Consider the following 20,984-nt stretch of genomic DNA (forward strand, 5'->3'; position numbering starts at 1 on the left):
TATATTTGAATTAAATACATAATTAGCTATTATATCACACCAAACACAGAGCTCTATAAATTGCACACCTTCAATTGACTTTACAACCCCTTTGTTGCCCATCCACTCCCGCACCCACCTCTAAACAGGTGCCAGGCGCCCGGATTAATTAATAATGATAGTATGGCATACTAACTAGAGGGATTTCGTTGCTGTATAAATTGCATACCTATTTCCGTGGCTAGTCTTAGACCATTAGTTTTAATGACAGCCACTAACTACACTTGTGTAAACCGAGCTGGCGGTGCACTGCGCTGGTTCAATTATGTCCTGTTATTGAGATAGCTTGAGAAAAAGACTGTACCTAATTGTATTTGAGACACAAGTGGCTTTAAGAAAAATAATAACACGATAGCTGGAAAATGCTTGAAAATTGAAGATGGGTATCAAGTGTTCCGTATTATCTCCTTTATAGTTTTTCTTTCATATTTATATTAGCAGGCCTATTCGGATTTCGAGATAATCACAAAATCTTGAAACGATTTAGAGATCAACTAGATCTACATTAGATATCGACTAGATGTGACTTGGATATCTTAAGTCATAACTTGTTGAAATCGTTCAAGACGACCTCCAGAATCGCGGAAACGTCAAATTTGACATATCTATCTTACAAATATCTTTAAATTATCCGTATCGTAACTTGTTGAAGTCTAGTAGAAATCTAATTCATTTTCCGAATCGAGCCGTAAGTATTACGAGTATAAATCACGGGTTTAATAATAGGGAATATTAGGCAAAGCTCTGCGTAGGTGGCACAACTAGCACATACAGTAAACAAATGAAATGACACATCATGCGTCACTACGTCAATCATATGGCCTACCGTGAAACACGACAATCGAAAGTTCGGTTTCTGCCTCTCTATCACTCTTGCATATTCCAGCGATAAAGAGGCAGATAACTAAATTTCGACTTTCGCGTTTACCGGTAGGCCCTTGTTAACAAACCGCCTTGATACATCAATGTCATATTTTATTGTCTGTGAAAACTTGTCAAAAAACAGTTTAAGGCACAGTATGTATAAGTTAGTATATGAATTTACTAGAGTCGGTAGTGCTGCACTCTGGCGGCAGAACTTGCACTTGCAGTAATATCCCCTATTACAATACAATACTCTGTACCAGGGATGTTGCGGATGCAGATTTTTTGACATCCGCGGAAGCGGATGCGGATGCGGATATTTAAAGCCTCACATCCGCGGATCCGGATGCGGATGTGGATGTCAAGATTTGGTACTTAAAAAACGTCAAATATTACATTTTTAGTAATTTTTATTTAAAAAAACGAAATGTATTTGAGCAAGAATAGGTGCGTTTTTAACCGACTTCAATTTCATAGAAGGAGGAGGTTCTGTATTCGGTTGTGGCTAAGTTTTTTTTTTATTTTTATTTTTTCTATGTACGTTCACCGATTACTCCGACATCCGTAGTCCGATTTGAGTAATTCTTTTTTTGTTTGAAAGGAGCTACCTCTGAGTTGGTTCCATTTTAATTTGGTTCTGTTCTGATGATGGGATCCATGAGGAATTGAGGCAACTCCTCATTTTTTAAAGGCACATGCATAGTGTTTTGGGCGTTTTCTTAAGCAACTCGAGCATTTTCTCCCGAAAACCACCAATTTGATGAAGTAGACCTGATGATGATGATTATTTTGATGATAATGATGATGATTTCTTTAAATGTAAGTATGTTCAGCGATTACTCCGGCACCTGTGATCCGATTTGAGTAATTCTTTTTTTGTTTGGAAGAAGTTACTTCCAAGGTGTTTTCGTATTATTTTTGGTTCTGGTCTGATGATGGAACCCATGAGGAATTGAGGGAACTCCTCAATTTTCAAAGGCACGTGTTAAGTGATTTCGGGGTTTTCTAAAGTAACTCGAGCATTTGCTTCCGAAAACCACCAATTTGATGTACTGCAACTGTAGCCTTACCACGAGTTTGACATTGACATATTCGCTAACGTCTTATGCATCTAAATGTAACTTTTTATGCATCTCGCTCACACGAAGGTTAGTACGAGCGAGATGCATAGGTATATCAATGTCAAACTCGTGGTAAGCTGGTAAGGCTACTGATCGGGGGTTAGGGTTAGGAGTTAAGGGGTCGGGAAATGGCGGTTGAAGGGTTGGGTCGGGATCGGGGGGCTGAGGGATTGGGTCAGTGGCGGGGCGGGCGGATGGTTTTAGTTGACAGGAATTATAATTTCCCAGACGGACTCGAGAAAATTCCTGATTACATATTTACTAAAGTAATAGGTACACGAATTTAGCGTTAAACATGATCTTGTTTTTCATTCATGCGTCGCGCTCTTAACAATGCGTTAAAACTAAAAATGGAAAAATAAAAACTTTTTACAAAAAAATCAAACCGACTTCAAAAAGGATGAAATAAAATATTATCCTTTTTGAAGTCTATGCGTTACCAACTGATATGTTTGAAGTCGGTGCCAAGCCAAGTAGTAACAATACCAGTCAAAAATAATCAGCTTTATGGCTATAAATCCCATTACAACTGTACTAATAACTATTATAAACGTGTACTTAAGTAATTCTGTCTGCCTCTTTGTCGCCTTTTCATGGCTAAACAACTGAACCGCTTTAGGTGAAAGGACCATGGGCAAATTTGTATGGGCACTGTCCCCACCCACCAACAGAAATGAAACATGTCTCATTTAATAGATCTTGGCAAACTGATGATTTTTTACTATGACGAGAATCGCCCTATGTATGGGGTTTTTTTCTGTCCCTAAGCAGTTATGTTTTCATGGCGGTGTTCCGGTTTGAAGGGTGCGACATGGCAGTGCAATTACTGGGTATTGTGGCATAAGATCTTTACGTCACATGGTCGGTAACGCGTATTACGTGATAACCATGAGTTGTTACATCCGTCTTTAGGCTGCGGTGACTGTTTACCATCACGCAGCCCCGCATGCTTGTTTATCAATCAACTAGTATAATAAAAAAAACAAAAACTTTCAATGAAATGAGCAAAAAATATGTAAAAACAAAACACGGTTTTCCAAGAAAACCCCATACATATGCCGATCCTCGTCGTAGTAAAAAATCATCAGGTTGCTAAGATCTATTAAATGAGACATGTTTCATTTCTGTTGGTGGGTGGGGACATTTCTGCCCATGGTCCTTTGGCAAGAAGGTAAATTTTTTGAATTGTTTTATATTTTCAAATGTAGTCCTCTGGATAAGGGACGGGAAATAACGCAGTCCCAATCTCACACTTGCGTGCTATAGACTGTTCGATTATTAAGAAATTATTAGGCATTAGTAAGAAATGCTCTTTAAATACGACGGAAAAAAATGCATTGGATTTCCACTAATGTGCCGATAAACATGGTACAGACTGCGCCAAAAAGGTTTGATCGTGTGTTCTGAGGTGTGTTCTTAGATACAATCGACGTCAAAGATATGTTTACACTTTTGCACCTTACTCCTTTGTAATAAGGCGAAAAGAGTAATTTTTAACGTCGATTGTACTACAGAAAGTACGTTCATTATCGTCGTGTAAGGCAATCCAACGTACATCCTTATCGAATCGCACCAAGGTCATGGTATGCTTCAAAATTTGGCTTGGCACCGACTTCAAACATATCAGTTGGTAAAGCATAGACTTCAAAAAGGATAATATTTTATTTCATCCTTTTTGAAGTCGGTTTGATTTTTTTTGTAAAAAGTTTTTATATAAACAGTAACTTGGCCGACTTTTCGGGATCTAGACGATTTCGTTATATATAATGACGAAATTACTTAGCACTTACGGCGCCGCTAAGACGTTCCTGTTACCGACTCGGTCGACATCCGCATCCGCATGAGCTCCGCATCGATTTTATGCGGATGCATAATACGCATCCGCTGATGCGGATGTTCAAAATAATGCGGATGTTCCGCGGATGCGGATGCGAATATTCGCTACATCCCTGCTCTGTACAAAACCTTTAAAATTTTGAAGTTATACCGTAGGTTTGAGTAAGACCAATAAAAACAAGTCTCTTTTTGTGTACTTTGTAGGTACCTACTTATGTAAAGTGTCCGTATGTCTTAATAGTTAACATCATTGTCCTCATGCCATTATCTTGCTTATTTTAGTAAACTGAACTGTCACAGCAAAATAATCATCACTTTTTATTTCACCTACCTATTTTTAAACTGAAAAATAAAGCTGTTAATTCATGAGCATAGTTCTGATAAGAATAAGACCAGTTTTATTTGCGTGCAGTAAACATTCAGAAATTATGGACCCTTAACAACCTGCTCGATAAAATCCTAATGTTTTGGCAAAACAGACTTATAGGTACAAACTATGTTTGGCATTTAGGTACGTGGTCTTTTGAAGTTAGGTACTCATCAGATCCACCTATATGAATACAATATGTCTAATATTACAAGTCTTTTTTCTTGTATCAATATAAAATTGAAAAAGGGCCTAAATTCTGTCTAAATTAGTCAAGTTTTCTGACAAAGTGGGCTGTCAACGCAAAACTGTTTGGGAATACTGCCTGCGCTGTATGGTAGGCATCGGACATTGGCTTTTACAGTATAACAAAAACTGTTTTCAAGTTAAAAAGATTAATTTTACGGTTCCGAAGTCAAAATGGCAACAAAAAGGTTTTTTACTCGGTAAGTAGAGGTAATAAAATAATGCGTGTATTCTGTACCGCCAAATTACATGTTCGATTTCAGAAACGACTATCACGGCGATAACATCTAAATGGACACGGCTACTGGGCACCATAACCTCGAAATATAACACGATTTGAATCTACACGATTACTTTACTATTAACGCCTGTCTATCTCAGGTCTCAGGCAATCATGTTTTAATGATTTTTTGTACCAATCACATTGCTCACGGTTGGAATATAATGACTTTAATTTTAATTGTCGCTTAAAAATAAACGGTAACCACTGATTTAAACTTTCACGATTAAATACGCGATTAAGTCCCGTTTTACAATTTAATAATAAACGATAAAGCATTGCCAAAAGTCATACCTACAGTAAAATCGAGAACATCTTTCTATTTTGAACTTGGTTAAAAAAAATTGGGACCCTATAACTAAAGCCTCCGCCTGAATTTATGGTACCGAATCCCACTGTGAATCGGCCGCCTTTTTTGTACGAAAACAATTCTTTTTGCTTTTTCCAAGTGAGTTATACTTACACGTTTTGCACGCTTACCAGGCGAATGACTACCATGTGTTTGTCTTCGGTCTTAATAAACGGCCAATGGTATTAACATGTCGGTTAGGAACATGCAATTTATACCCGACTAACAAGAAAAGAGAATAATGTTTTTTGAAGGTATGTATATTTCGTGATCATTTTACTCTAGGTCTTCCTACGACCTAATCGCAACCTTTATTATTCTGTTATAGGTATGCATAGATATAACCTCCACAATAATCTTGAATGTATTTTTCCAAACTTTTCTTTAATCTAATAGTGACGATACCGAAATGTTTACCAAACGAAAAACTTCCTAACTTTAATAAGTTGGTTCTAATCAAGTGATTTCATTGTTGATATTGTGATTGCAGACCTTTGTTCTGCACATTGTTTTTTTCTTGAAAACTAATTCTTAGCACAAGGGAAAATTGGTTTTGCCATTCCTCTGTGTGCAATTTTCGTCTATTGACTTTGATTGCAGGTTTTGGGGAGGGTTATTAGGAACGAGACGTTGCGATAAAAGTTAAGTATGCGTAGTTACCGAACTGTATTCGGAGCTGAATTCTTTATTTCAAAGGTTAATGATAGATATTAGGACTCTGGCCGGAACAAATGAATAAGGCAGTTTTCGTTGGCTAAATCATTAAATTTAGATGTACTAAGATATGTAATACATATGTTTACAAAACATGTTCACCATGTAAACGGTTACGCGTCCATGGGGACTGTGATGGGACGCAACTGAAATGATCTATCTACGAGCCCCGATGCGTATGTTTTCATCTAGTCAGACTATTTTTTGAGGTTCTCGCGTTTGTACAAAAATAATGTTTTAGGTTAAAAATCACTAATATTTAGTGCTTATACTAATGTACTTTCATTTTATATGGTAATATTCTACAATAACTAAATCCAAATATAAGAAATACCGCTTGTACTGAGAGAAAAAAAATTACTTACGATTTTTTATTTGACGGGTAGGAATATAACAGATGTGAGAAGGGCTAGGGAAAGCAACACTGCTCTGCCAATGTACCGACAATTTTGTTTCGAGCGCATGCATTCAACAGTTCTGTATAGTTCGTTTTTTTAGCATTAGAAATAAGGTAAACAATCTTGATGTGTCTTTTAATTCAAAAACACATTTTAAAAATAAGTTACGGCAAATATGTAACAATTATGAATATAATACGATCATTTATATTATTCTGCTTTCATAAGTAATCGTTATTGATTTAAAAAAAGCGTTTTTCAATTAAAAGACATGTCAAGATCGCTTACCTTCTTTCAAGTTCTTTCTAATGTTAAAAAAACGAACTATAGGAGAGGACAATATGATTTGGACAACGTTTTTGAAAAGTACATTTTTTTACAATAAAAGTCTTTTATTACTGTATAATAAAAGCAATTTTATTATACGATCAAAATAAACTAGATTAAACATTACTATTATGGTTCCCATTACTGGGTCATTTTATGTTCTTGTGTAAATTTATTAGAATAAACAAAATTGCTGTGTGGAACTAGACGAACTAATTTGCATCGGGGCTTGTAATAAGATGCGCTCTCGCACACATAAGCAAAGTGTGATCATGTTTGGTAGCCCGTGATGATAATGCGTTTGACCAAATATTTTCAATGAAAGAGTTAAAAAATATTTTGACATATTATTTATGCATTCTGCCATAATTCTCCAGAGCACCGAAATAGTTATTTGTACAACAAGAGATCAAAGTTTGATATTTCTTCGAGTGCTTATTTTGAGTCCCGTGCAAGCGAAAGATTCTATAATAGATTCACGAGCGTAGCGAGTGAATCTAATTTAGAATCTTGAGCGTAGTAAGGGATTCAAAATAAGCACGAGATGTAAATAACTTTGATCTCGTGTAGTACACAAAATTTTTCACCCTAAGCAGTGAGAACATACCTAGAGGGACAGAGATAATAGAACCCAAGTATATCGAACTTGTATTAGACCCCGCATGTTGAAATGACATTTGACTATAAAGGTCACTTGAATGTCATTTTGAATCATCAAAATGACTCAGTGAGCAAAGTCGCATTTTGCTCACTGTTTTTAAGAAGCAAAGTACCCTTGTTTGAGCTGCTGAGGTGAAAACGTATATACCTATCACAAACATAATTTTATAGACGGGGACAATTAATCTGGCTGTGATGACATGGAGTGACACACACGCAATGGGGTATTAGATACTTATATTTATACTCTACCGCTAAAATGTAAGACTCAAGTTTAAGTTAATGTTAGGTGCAGTGGATTCAGCTAGCAGTTTTTGTAAAATTGTAGGATCATTCAAAGTCACCACCTGCAAGCAAGAGTGCTCATCTACCTACTCTATATACTGGAGGCCCTCCCAGAAGACCTGATAAAACTAAACGACGAAGCTCTCTTAAGTCTTAAGTGGATTAATTATCTGGAGTTATATTTATGATTTCTCTGTACCTATCTATTACCTTTTATGTACAATGCCATACATTTAAATTAAATAAGGTAAACGCAATCATGTTTAAAATTCGACACGTGTAAACGCTTTATTTCAGTTAGATTACATTGACGTTAATAGCCGCTCAATCTCAATACGTTTGTAGCTTATCTGTGCCGCCGTGCTTGTAACAACCGCGTTTAAGATTCCATACACAACGCAGAAAACGGGATTGCAATGGAAAAGTGCAAACTAACACCCACATCTCACGACGACTGGCAACGCCTCGCAGGGGTATACCTATGTATATCACAAGTCTAAGGAGACTAGTAAAAGAAATATGTGTTCCCCTTTAGGAGGAAAGGTGATCCCCGAATATGTTGAAAAATAGGTACTTACCTACCTATTTGAATAAAATGTTGTTCTCTCATTGCGCTTACGCGCTTGGCACTAAAGGTGTATAAATCTTTTGCTAATTCGCTGCCCCAATATTACAGGGTTCTATGTTTCACTTTTATCGTACTGATATTTGAACACAAGTAGCATGGAAGTGTCGGCAACATCAATATAGCAGCCAATTAAGAACTTAGAGTGATTTAAGGGACATATAAGAGTGTCAGAAAAGATTTAAGCTGTATAAAAGGTACTTTACAGACATTATACAGCTCAAGCTGTATAAAATCATTATAAAGGATTCTGCGGAAGCATGGGGTGCTTTATCAGAATATAAAAATCTACTATAAAACTAAAAGTGTTGTGAGAGACTACAAGCTAATTCTATCGTAAAAGCTGTATACAGGCTGTATTGAAGTAACACTTGGCACTTTTAGCTGTACAAAAGTATCTGTCAACTCCGTTTTAAAACATTAAGTGTTATGAAACACTACAAGCTAATTTTATCGTAAAAGCTGTATATAGGCTGTATTGTAGTATCACTTGGCACTTGTAGCTGTACAAATGTATCTGTCAACCCCGTTTTAAAGCTATTTCTTATGGCGTAATCTTACTCTCCTATAAGAATAGTAGTTGTATAACTTCTGTCTGTAAGGGTATTATAAAACCAAATGAATAAATGGCAGCTATAGTACAGCTTTTTTCTGTATTACTGATAGAGTCGCTTATAACAATCTTTTGGCGTAATTTTACACTCGTATAAGTATAGTAGTGTAATGATTTCTGAAAATAAGTGTATTATAAAACTAAAGGAATATCTGACAGTTACAGTCTTCTTCTTCCTCGCGTTATCCCGGCATTTCGCCACGGCTCATGAGAGCCTGGGGTCCGCTTGACAACTAATCCCATGATTTGACGTAGGCACTAGTTTTAGTTTTTTAGTTTTTACGAATGTTTTTAATGAATGACAGTTACAGTACAGGTTTTTTATTTGTTATACGGATCTCTAAAGATAATTATAACTTATGTACGGAGAACCGAAATACAGCCAAACGAATACAAATATTCTATTATAAAGCTGTTTTAATTACAAAAGCTGTAAAAGACACTCTATTTATTACACAGCACAGCTACTAAGATTATAATGCTCTCCAACTATCCTGTAGGCTGTTTAAAAATTGTCGCCATTTTACAAGAAATAAAAAAACGTATTTGTAAATATAATTAAAGAAATACTTGCAAATATTTAGCAGACTAACGCCGTGTTATGATTACCAGCTAAAATAAATTGTTTAGCCTTAGAATTAATATTTATAAATATTTTTGATACTCTAACCTTAAAAACAAACAGTAACTTTACCGATTTTTGATATTTTCCTTATGGTTTCTCTTTGTTATTTTGCAGGCGCGTAAATATTTTGCCAGAAAAGATACACAGGTTCACAATAAATAATAATCCGCACTTACCAATAATGTAAAATTCCATTCAAGGCCTGTATAATATTTACTTTTACTTTTACCATCCACTATAACACTTTATTGTCGCCATTACTATATTACGAATGAACAAGATTAAGACATTTTAGTTTCTTTAATGATTATTATTCTCTTGTAATTCTTTCTTATAACTAATTTAAAACTTATATTCTTATATCGTACTTATAAGAGATTATCTGTAGTGTTAAGGTTTCCTGTTACACCGAAATATAGCTGTAATGCAGCTATTATGCAGCTTATGTATTGCTTATACAGCTACTCTACAGCTCTAATAACGCCAAAGGCTGTATAATTTGGGCCCTTTTTTTACTTATAAGGGCTGTATAAGCGCTTATACAGCCTTTGTACAGCCTAACTGTACAGCTTATAGTATACAAATAAACTTTAATACAGCTTATATACAGCTTGCAATGCTACTTGGGTTGTCATAGTGACATTAAGTCGAATTTCAACTATCTTGAAAATGTAACATTGAACCCTGTAATATTGGGGCAGCGAATTGGTGGTTACGTTATAGTGTGTGAGACAAACTTAAACTTACAGGCGTGCTGGAGGGTATTTGAAATTTATAATAATCGATTAAGGTAGTGTAAAAATATAACAAAACTATACCTATCTATTATCAAATAAAGAGATCCGTCTTTTTCATTATTCTCTTTACAAACAGCCTTCTTCAATGTCACATGAACACATGTCCTATTTTGGTATAAAATAAAGGCATGCCGAGCTTAACAAACTAAGTTACTAGACGTTACACTCCAGCACACTCCAGGCGCCTGCACACAATGGACACAGTTCTCCGTTAATCTGCGCAATGGATCCAATTGTCCCGAGAGTATTAATCGCACTCTTCCTCACTCGCATTTTAAACCAACCTCATTAATAAAAGTCAGTTTAAGCAGACTCGCTTGCGTCCGCTAAGCCGGAATCAAATCGTTATCTCGACAAACAGTGGCGACAAAAAATCGGAATTAATTGAGCTCCGCTGTCTGTATGTGACGTGCATTTCACAATAACAAAATGTATTTCCATTTCGTTTGAAAGCATTTACGGTAGAACGGAGTGGCTTTCAAATGCAGGGGCGACTTTAAAATTCTAGTTTTTAAGCCATAATATATTTTAATGCGAGATTTTTTACAGTAGGTGAATATGAATATATAGTAATCTAACTAGTTCCAGGAACATTTTCAGTAAATAATGAATAATGGTAATTCTATGACCGTTGTTAAATCTATCATAGTAACCCCAAATTTTCCAAAGTCCCGTTCTACGGTATACTGTTTTCGTCGTTGCAGGTGGCATTTGAGTTATCTTTACGTACCTACTGTACCTGAGATTATGTACAGTTGGCAGCCGCATCAATTTTCGTTGTAAATTTTTAACTCACGCCCTAAGGGTCCCGTACATCACACATTTTTATACAAAAAAATTTTTTACTCTTTTATAAGTTTATCTGTAAATTACATGGCCAAATTTCTCTTGTTACCTTAAATTACTGCCGTTGCTTTTTTCCTTTTGGGGTACGGATCCCTAAAAATAATTGTTTACATGGTCACTTACGTAGGTACTCAATGTTGTATAATATGTAATTCGATATTAAATAAATGATCTCCAACAAGCGATTACTTTTAATATCAGAGCTAGTTCAATATTACAAGCACTCAAAAAGCCTTCAAGCCACCATCATCCCAAATGACACAAACATTTGAAAGAGATTTGCGCGATTCGTGTCTCGTCACTTTAATAAAAATGCCATCTAGTTGTTCAACCTCTTCTACTTCTATTACATTATTAGAAAAAATAACTTTATACACTATACAATAAGAGTGTTTTTGCAATTGTATAAATGTATTAGATATGAGGTTTGAAGAGTAAGTGTACGAAAGTTCGGAGACGCGTGCCGAGAGCCAAAACGAGTTTAAATTCTGTGCGCACATCGCAAAACTATTATTATTATTGCAAGTCGATGTAATTTTACCCATCCTCAAAACGTACAATTTCTTTTACTGTATTGTTATAGGCATCGGGATAGCTATTGAAATTCGCTATCGAAGGAGATTTTAGAAATCGTAGCATTATTATTTTGCTGTTGGAAGCTGCTAAGTACGAGAGTGATTAGTTTTGTTTTATGACTTTCGGCAGATTTTAGTTTTTATTCGTTGAAATATAACTTATATAACATTATTTTTAATCGTATATTGAACACGATTAAAATGAACAAAGTTTTAACTTACAATCTAAGCTAAGGCTAGGTTTAGCTCAGATATTTAGCTTAGCTGAAAATCTGTCCTAGGTGTAAAAGTTATCTGTATCTAAACTCTCTTGTCACTGAACTTACTTCAACTGAACGATGTTAGATTCTTTTACTTGGAATACTTTTACATTTTCTCACCGTAGAATTGTCTGTAACCGGAAAACTGGACTTCGATTATTATTGACTGCTCAAGTTGAGCAGTAATTGGCGACGAGGGATCGCTTAAGAGACGCATTAAGGCTGAAATCACCACTGTCGCGCCATAACAGTTGCCATTCACATTGCAATACGAGCGCGGGCCAGTCAAACGACAAGTCAATATCTAAGCGCGTTTTTTTGTGTGAGAACGTTAAGAAAATTAGTCATTTTCATTTTGTATCACAAGATTAACCTTATGCGCAATGCATCAGCGAATCCAAGCGCATATTGAACCCATAATGTAAAGAAGAACAGCCGTATTCGAACAATGAGATACGTCAAATACTAGATATTGAAACGATATGGATCGGATATGTCAGTGTCAAACAAGTGTCAAAATTGACGTTTTTGTTTGAAGAAACGTCACTTTGACACTAAATAAACACACTTGTTTGACACTGACATATCCGATCCATATCGTTTCAATATCTAGTACATATTTGACGTATCTCATTGTTCGAATTAGATATGAGCGCCGCGCCGGCGCGCCGCCGCCGCCGACAAAATTTTCGCGCCGCCGCCGCCGACGCTGCGCTATCGGCGTGGCATCGGCGTGACCTTGTTAGATAGTACTCCTTTCAGAATCAGAAATATATATTTTATTTAGTTTAGATCTTTAACAGCGCCAGTCTGAATAGCTCATAGACATTCAAAAGGTATTGTAAGTTGTAACTTATTGTATAATAAATAACTAAATAAATAAATAAATAATTATAGGTCCATATAATTAAAAAATATTGATGGTAAATTCAAACTTTTCTGTTTGGTAACCGCGCTAGTACTGTTAGGGCAACGAAATGACTAATTTTGCCAGCTGGCTAGCTCATCCGTCATCATCTCGGCCATAAGACGTCCACTGCTGAACATAGGCCTCCCCCTTGGACCTCCATACGTACCGGTTGGAAGCGACCCGCATCCAGCGTCTTCCGGCGACATTAATACGGTCGTCTGTCCATCTTGTGGGTGGACGTCCTACGCTGCGCTTGCTAGTCCGTGGTCTCCACTCGAGCACTTTTCGACCCCATCGGCCATCTTCTCTGCGTGCTCATCCGTCATTCACCGCGAATTTAATCATTGCAAGCATGGATTGAATGTCTTTAAAAGGGGTTAATTTCAGATATTAAGTGTTTTCACGCCCAAAGGTCCGGCCGTTGGCTTCGCACGGAATCACGGAAGGGCCTCGGAAACGGAATCTGGTCTCATATAAGCTTGGCCATTGTTCAAATTTCAAGCTTTGCTTTCTCGCAGCCCAATCTTTGGCCTCGCATCGCTCGCATAGAAGTAAAACGCTATCTGAACCTCCAAGTTTTCGGCCCTCTTTGGAGCCTAACTTTCGGCCTCACTTTTAAAATAAATGCTTGGTCATTAGATCTTCTCCGATCTTAGCTTCACTGCAGCACGGCCTTTAACCTCGCACCAATGCACCTGCAGGAAAGCTCCAGGTCTTTAACACTATGGCCTCGGTCTTTATCGGCCTTCGGACTTGCTTACACTGGACCTATAGTTCAATTCCAAGCTCTGCTCTCTTGCAGCTTGGCCTTCGGCCTCGCACAGAGGCGCGCCGTAATCGGCGCTCCGGGCATTCGGCCGTCAGCCAAGCTCACACTTGGCATTACCTGCAGCTTCTGGCCTCGCATGGGAAGGTGTCGGAAACAGGTCTTCGGTGTTAGGTGGAGCTCGGCCCTGGACCTCACTTTTTGACATAAATCTGTTTTTTGGGTCGTAATTGGTTAATGACGGAGCTTGATTTTCCTCACTTCGTCTCTTTGGACTGTCGACCAGACGTTTCCCTGATACAGTCAATCCGCTACTTTTTACTAAGCACAAAAGATAAGGGCCTCGCAAAGATCTTCCGGCCAGGGCCTCGCCAAGATTAAGACCGCCTCTGATGCCGCGCGATACTGTTCATACTTTATAAAACTTTTTTCGTACCTTTATTGAATAAATTTTGCTTGAAATTGAAAAATGCACTTATTTTATAACTTCCTTACAGCAAAAACATGTTAACGGGTAAAATTTTGGTTTGAATTCGTTTTTCATTAATCAAAGGTGTTTCAAGGCCACGCCGCCGATTCGCCGCCGCCGCCGACCGATTTTGACCGGCGCGCCGCCGCCGGCTAAATGCCTATCGGCGCTCATATCTAGTTCGAATACGGCTGGAAGAGTCTAGATAAGTGGATGGACAATAAGTAGAAGCCATTCACATATAGGTCACCTATAAGCATGATCCTTAGTCATAAAAATCTGACAGAGAGACAATATTGTACAGACGCTTATACTGGTTCATTTTGGTAAGTGTTCGGTAAGTGATTGGCACAACAATCAAGATGCCTCAAATTTTATCCACGCGCCTTATCGCGGCCTCTTGATTTTCACTTGACAACATAATTGCCTCTCGTAACCTTCGCAAACTCTTATCTCGACAACCAAAGTTGAAAACAAGACTTTGTTCCATTTTAACAAAGTTTATTTTCGACCGAAAGCAGAAGCGAGATAGGAGCTTCCAAAATATAAGTGGTTGTGATTGCCGTGACATAGTGGAATCATGCTGATTCGAGTCGTAAATTTTGGCCAAATGAAAATTTATGTATGCTTCTTGTAATTTTGACCTTTAATAACAATTAAATGTCCATCCATCAATTTCATCATTCTTATTTTAATATTTAGGGTTAAATTTCATACCTCGTATTGGACGTAGTTTTGCAAACGCAAACCAACCCACACTAAATCTCCATTTAATTGTTTCTTAATTTTTAACGACAAGGGTTAATTTTCAATTTTATTATTATGTGGTTGGTTCCCGTTTGCAAAATTACGTCCAATTGACGGACAAATGAACGGACCTAATCTAAAAAGTTAAGTAAATAGATTTAAATCTGCCTTTTTAACAAATGACACTATGCCAACTACTAGTAGGTGAAGGTGCCTACTTTTTAACAAATGACACTATGCCAACTACTAGTAGGTGAAGGTGCCTACTTTTTAACAAATGACACTATGCCAACTACTAGTAGGTGAAGGTGCCTACTTTTTAACAAATGACACTATGCCAACTACTAGTAGGTGAAGGTGCCTACTTTTTAACAAATGACACTATGCCAACTACTAGTAGGTGAAGGTGCCTACTTTTTAACAAATGACACTATGCCAACTACTAGTAGGTGAAGGTGCCTACTTTTTAACAAATGACACTATGCCAACTACTAGTAGGTGAAGGTGCCTACTTTTTAACAAATGACACTATGCCAACTACGAGTAGGTGAAGGTGCCTACTTTTTAACAAATGACACAATGTCAACTACTAGTAGGTAAAGGTGCCTACTTTTTAACGAATGACACTATGCCAACTACTAGTAAGTGAAGGTGCCTACTTTTTTATCTGGATACCTAGCAAATCTTTATTGTTTGATACCTACTACCTACATATTATATTAAATAATCCAAAAAAAATATTATCATAGTTTCAACCAGCGGATGTATGATGGAAAAAGTTAAGGGTATGACGTGATAACGAAATGCTAGTAAAAACGTTCTTCATTTCGACACCGCACTATAGAATGAGTCGGCCGCTTTATCATTTTATTACCACGTCGATAACCTCGTCCATCACACGCCCGCAGTTATCCACTACTTGTAAATATATATATATCTTCCTCAAAAATCTCCATACAGTATCCATTATGCAAATCTAACATCTTGTTTCTACAGGCCAGCGACGTTTGTCAGGTCTAGGACATCACTGGAGGTAATTAAAACAGACATTAATACCTAGCCGGTTATTATCCAGTTTGTTGTAAGCTATTTCTCGGTAAGTATTCAGTAGGTAATTTCATCTGTAACCATCTTAGAGCATTTAGTAACTGGAGACGTCATGGCTGTCATTTTCTATACGAAACAGTCTGCCGATTTTTGCCGGTTCTACATGATTTGTACGTAACGTAAAAGTTTGCACAATTGTGCAAGTTTTTCGGCAGAGGGGTAAGCTCTTAAAGGCGACTTCAGTTATTAAATGCTCTAAGGTAACCATGACTGAAAAGAAGTAGTGAAAATACCTATATACCGCGGGTTCTTACCAGTAACAAAAACTAGCGGCTAAATCTTTGATACCTGAAATCCATTTCAGATTACTGTCACAACCAGGTCAACGAGGGAATTCATAGCCCGGACAACCCAGACAAACGTCACGGCTCGAAGTTTTCCGAGTAATTCACCCACCTTACACCCTTCGAGCACAGTAGATAATATTAAAACAATACATACCGCGAAACGGATTAAATTGCTATCTAATTTTTAAATGGCAATTTAAGCTGTAATACTTGTCCCTTATGGAAAATAAAATTATCAAAAAGTTAAAACCTCAGATCTGAAATCCAGCGCCAATTCTTATTATTTGGTTACTCATGATACGGGGTACTGAGTGAAGATTTTTCAATCAGTGACTACTCCAGCCAGCCAGTTCTATGTGTTAGATTACAGTTCTTTTTTTCTGAGATCCCATTTCTAGCTTTTTGTACCCAATCATTTTTTTTCTTTTCAGGTAAGCAACAAATATGTACAAGATTTACAGGAAGTTTAAGGCGAGGCTTAGCTCGGTTATTAGTGAGTAGCCATATATATAAGTATGTAGGTACATACTAACATAAAAATTCTGAAAAATAAAACAGGATTTTTAAGGGTTCTCTAATCAGAATGATAAAAACGCAATCATTATAGTTTTGTCATGTCTCATGACATATATGACTAATTTTACTTATTAAATTATACGATCTATATTCATGAATTTTAGAAATCATTTATTGATTTATTAGTGCATACAAACTTAATATAATACATACCTAGAAACAAAACAATACCATAAGTCATACCTAACACATAATTAAATAACTAACCTACAAAACTTAAAAACTAAATCTAAAAATAAATAAAACTAATTTAAAAATAAACATTTACAATAATTTAAGAATAGTTTTCTAATAGAACTTCTATAACTACAGAACTAAGTGTACTGAAACAATATAGTTTACTGTGCTTTGGGAGCAATAACTTGCTTACAAATAGTCAACCGCGACCGTTTTGCAGATTAACTTTTTATTTGCATACCTTCCGGCGCTGCGTTCGGTTGCGAATTGTTATTCTGTCTTTTACTGCGTAATTAAATTAGCTCTTTGATTCCTTCTTCTTATTATTGTAATAAAAATATGTTAATTGTTCCTCCTCGCCATTTTTTAAAACGGGCTTTGGTACCCGTAGGTACAGTCAATATTTTACTCTTCGAAAGCCGCAAAAATATGTGGCACTCTCTTATGGCTCTACAAACAAGATCGTGTCAGATATTTTTGCGGCCTTCGTTGTGTAACATATTATTGCAGGTGACTGTACGGTATTAAATTAATATATACTTGTATCCAAAATAAGAATTAACACATCTGATTTTTTTTTTCAAACTGTTGTTGATTGAGTATCGGGGCTTGTTTTACAAAACAAAACGGAGATCTCTAATAGTTATTTTTTTACAAGGGGGCAAAGTTGTTGTTTAACCGCTCGTGCTAATATTGATACCCGAGCAAGCGAAAGATTCCAAAATTGAACCACGAGCGTAGCGACTGGTTCGAAAAATGGAATCTTGAGCGTTGCGAAGGTTTCAAAGCACGAGGGTTAAACAAAATTTGCCCCCGAGTGAAACACAAAATTTTTCACCACACCAACCTGAAGCAAAATATTAAAGGTAAGGGCATTTATTTGTATGATGATACAGATATTTGTTCCTGAGTCATGGTTGTTTTCTATGTATTTAAGTATTTATATAACTATTATATATATCGTTGTCTGAGTACCCACAACACAAGCCTTGAGCTTACCGTGGGGCTTAGTCAATTTGTGTAAGAAATGTCCTATTTATTTATTTATTTATAAAAAAAAAAATGTAAAATATCAAACAAAATCAAATCCAAATGAATGTTATTAAATATTGATCATCCAAAATCATCATTTAAAAGTCAATTCTACCAGCAAAACAACTCAAAATTTGCATTTGATTACTTTGCCTCACATGTGAATAAAATGCAACTTTGCTATCAGTTTTTGAAGTGCAAAGTAAGCCTTTCCGAGCTGGTGTGGTGAAAATTAATTATTTACCTTTGAAATTGGAAGAGCGTCCGTCTGTCCGTCTATTTACGAGTCTATTTACGGAATGAATGACGTTTGGTGTTATCCGGTTACAATTAGAGAAGCCAATTAACAAATTAGATGATGAATCGGGAGTTTATAAATTGAGCAAGAAACGCGGCGCTAACTTTAGATTCTATAAATAAGTAAGCTTTCTTATATTTGACAGCCTGATACCGTCGTTGACAACAAGTTTGTCACTTCTAAATCTACGCATTAAGATTAAAGCTACAACTACTAATGAGGTGAGGACTATTTAGGTGTCCCCAACCGTTGGGACGCGCGTCCTTAGAGAGCGAAGCGACAAGGGCGGCGAAGAGAGATTTACCTATGAGGGAAAGCAATAGTTTTTTCCCTCAGAAAAGGGTTATTTTTCTGTTCACATATAAGTCGAACTCAACGCTAACAAGGTTTGAAACCTCTGATTTTGACGATGCCAAGTACTTAGACATGTGGGTAGGGTACGTCACTTTTTAATATTATAATCGTACCTACATCGTAAATTTTATAGCATTTTTGCTGCAGCGGAGTGGTGTTAACGGAATGGGTTTAGATAATTTCATCTGAAATGGTGAATTAAGGTTAATATTAACGTAATTAATGCAAATTAATCATTAGGGTTGAAATTGTTTATACCAATCCGCGTTAACACCACTCCTCTGCACCGAAAATGCTATAACATTTACTATGTCTGATTATAATAAACTGTTATCTTTTGCATGTTATGAATTTAAGAAAAGGATTTTGTACACCTATTCAAACGTCTAAAATACAATTGTTCAAAAGCCTTTTCAAGATGTGGGTAGGTAGTTTGAATTTAAGTCTATTTTATTTGACTTCAAAATCAGCCACCGGACCACGTTAGCCAACACTTTTATCTAAATTGCTTTCAGTCCTATAAAGATTTCCCAAAATAAATCTAAGGCTAAATGCTGATAAAGTTAATCTTGAGCATTAATCATAGATGAAATAATGTAATAATGGATATCAAGCCCAGACCACTTGAAGGCCTATAGTATAAATTATGGCCGGTCTTGTGATTTTCTCCTTACTTAGGTTTTCCTTGTGCAAATGAAAAACAAACGTTAAAAAAAATATTTTAAGCAAGAAATGAATATTTCATTACTTTTTGAAAATTTGACTTAATATTTTTTTTCCCTTGCTCTATAGCCAGAAAATAATTTTAGACCTCGAAGACGCCATAAAGTAATATTCAGAGCTAGATTTCCTAAACTGATAGCGATTTGAAAAAACATTATGCGTCAAAACATTAAAAAAAAACAAAATTGATTCATACAAAAATAATACGCAAAAACATTCTCATAAATAATTTGTGTGTGAATATTAATTTCACTACTTATTCACATTATTAACACACTTTAATTTATTTATTGTTTTAAAATCGTACTCACAGAAGATTTATTATTCCCTTTCTAGACAGCTCCGAGACAACACAAATCGGATGCCCAAATCATTGTGTGCTACGAGGCTACGGCAAAATGGTTATATATCTAATTATAATTAAAAATCATTTATTGACATACAAGATATATACAGTGGTACTACTAAACGAAATCAATAACTAGCTTAAGTCTAAAATAGACCCTTGAGGCATTGTACTGAGGATGCTGGCGGCATTTCCTCGCTCTATCGCAATGCTGATAGGTACGTTGTGCGATATCTTATAATAATCAAAAACTCGAAAAAAAGTCAAATGAAGGGGCATAAAGATGGTTAATAATATTAATCCAAGGAGGAAAATGGGAACTACGTTTGTATGGAGAAGCTGTCTTCCACTATCGTCTTAATCATTTTTAGGGTTCCGTACACAAAGGGTAAAAACGGGACCCTATTGAAATGAAATGATTTTTTTTTTTCAGGCAACTAGTGGCCCATACATAAATACCTTAAAACTAGCATACATATTATAAAAATATATTAAAAAAAACTAAACACTACATATCACATTATGGCTATGGCTATTACTAAGACTCCTCTGTCCGTCTGTGTGTCTGTCACCTGGCTGTATCTCATGAACCGTGATAGCTAGACAGTTGAAATTTTCACAGATTACCTATTTCTGTTGCCGCTATAACAACAAATACTAAAAAGTACGGAACCCTCGGTGGACGGGGTGGACTCGCACTTGTACGGTTTTTTTTCTTTACTGCTATCTTGCAGTTTCTATTCGAGATGAGTTTTACAAATGGAATGTTTATTTCTTCTGAGCTTCGGGGAAATAATTTCTTAAAAGATCCACCTACTTAATTATAAAAAACGCTACTGTCTACTGATTAATGGCAGCATCAATACTTTAATTTATCTTTAACGCGCGCTCCGCGTCGTATTTGTCATATGATTACGGAGTCAAATTAAAATAAATTGAGAAATATAAATAAAATCATTAAACTTCTGAGTATCTGACATATAAAATAATTGTAACTAGGTAAGTACAGTCGACGTCAAATATTATGTTTACACTTTTGCACATTATGCCTTTGTAATAAGGCGAAAAATGTAAACATATCTTTGACGTCGACTGTACCTAATGAAATAAACAAAAGAAGATACGTTATATTGCGACATAAAATAGTAGAAATTAAATAAAATGGTAAGTACTAAAAAAAATCCATACCTAATAAATTATTGCCATGTTTAAGCATTTTACGTCAAAAATGTGACAGTTACGTAGGAAGTGCCGGAAGTGGCGCCTTCAAATATTTTCTACAATTTCTTGTCGGACTATACCTTCTTACATTTTTAGACGAGTTTTCTAAATTGATGTTTTTAAAGCTTTTGATGTGTAATACGT

At 36.1% G+C, this 20,984-nt stretch overlaps 1 protein-coding gene across 1 annotated transcript in view; it reads left to right on the forward strand.

The window, feature by feature from the left end:
- Nucleotides 1–20,984, forward strand: part of LOC134794326 (monocarboxylate transporter 10-like) — a 196,029-nt gene that overhangs the window by 70,369 nt on the left and 104,676 nt on the right. The gene's annotated exons all lie outside the window — the stretch shown is intronic.

Source organism: Cydia splendana, chromosome 10 (genome assembly GCF_910591565.1).
Source record: "Cydia splendana chromosome 10, ilCydSple1.2, whole genome shotgun sequence".
Taxonomy (NCBI): Eukaryota; Metazoa; Arthropoda; class Insecta; order Lepidoptera; family Tortricidae; genus Cydia; species Cydia splendana.